The sequence below is a fragment of the Osmerus eperlanus genome, chromosome 26 (assembly GCF_963692335.1).
Source record: "Osmerus eperlanus chromosome 26, fOsmEpe2.1, whole genome shotgun sequence".
Taxonomy (NCBI): Eukaryota; Metazoa; Chordata; class Actinopteri; order Osmeriformes; family Osmeridae; genus Osmerus; species Osmerus eperlanus.
In genome coordinates this window covers 262,627-263,616 of record NC_085043.1, presented here as the reverse complement: position 1 = coordinate 263,616, position 990 = coordinate 262,627, and the positions used below count along the sequence as shown (strand labels likewise).

General features: G+C 54.4%; 1 non-coding gene across 1 annotated transcript; it reads left to right on the top strand.

Annotated features, from left to right (window-relative positions):
- The first annotated feature begins 872 nt into the window (after positions 1 to 872).
- On the top strand, positions 873 to 990 carry LOC134013441 (U5 spliceosomal RNA). The gene has a single exon (XR_009928929.1). It is a non-coding gene; the product is annotated as a U5 spliceosomal RNA (small nuclear RNA).

Below are 990 nucleotides of genomic sequence, written 5' to 3'. Positions count from 1 at the left end.
AACCGTCTGCCAAGCGGCCGTGCGGCTGCAGCCCTCGGAATCAGACTGGCCACGTTGACCGACATTAAATTGATAAGGTCGGAACGGCGGAAGACAAATGGTAACCGCGGCCGGACCCGTCTGCCAAGGAGACAGATTACATTTACCAGACGCTCTTATCCAGAGCGACTTGCAGTAAGTACAGGGACATTCCCCCGAGGCAAGTAGGGTGAAGTGCCCAAGGACACAACGTCAGTTTGCATGACCGGGAATCGAACTGGCAACCTTCGGATTACTAGTCCGACTCCCTCACCGCTCAGCCACCTGACTCCCAGACAGAGACAGATGAAATCGACGCCTCTCTCCGACCTCGTCTCGTCCACTTTATTTATTTTATTTTATATTATTTTATTTCAATTTCAGCTGTGAGTGAGTGAGTGAGTCAGTGAGTGAGTGAGTGAGTGAGTGAGTGAGTGAGTGAGTGAGTGAGTGAGTGAGAGAGAGAGAGAGAGAGAGAGAGAGAGAGAGAGAGAGAGAGAGAGAGAGAGAGAGAGAGAGAACTGGCTGACAGTCAGCGGCCGAGGTGAAAAATGGGAAGGCAATCGGAATGAGTTTTTTATCGCCGTGTCAGCCCACACCGACACGGAGTCGACTGGCTGGAAGGCGCATACGATAAACACGTAGGGATCTTAATCGAGAAAAAGCGATCCGTGAAATGGAGAAATTGCGGCGATAAAAGAGAAGCCAAGCGGGCGGGCGGGCCGAGCCCCTCCGCAGGCCCGTGGCGTTTCCGCGCCTTTTTTTCCCGATAAGGATGCGGTTCGCCGCCGCGGACGGGTGAGTCAGGGCCAACGGAGGGGTTGGGGGTAGGCCGTTTGGGCCGTTTCAAATCGGCACTCTGGTTCCCCTTCAGCACGCACAAGCCTTTCGCCTTTTACTAAAGACTTCCGTGGAGGGGAACGCCGACGAGTGGAACGTGGTATTTTTGGGAGGCTTTGCCCGAGGGAGGGC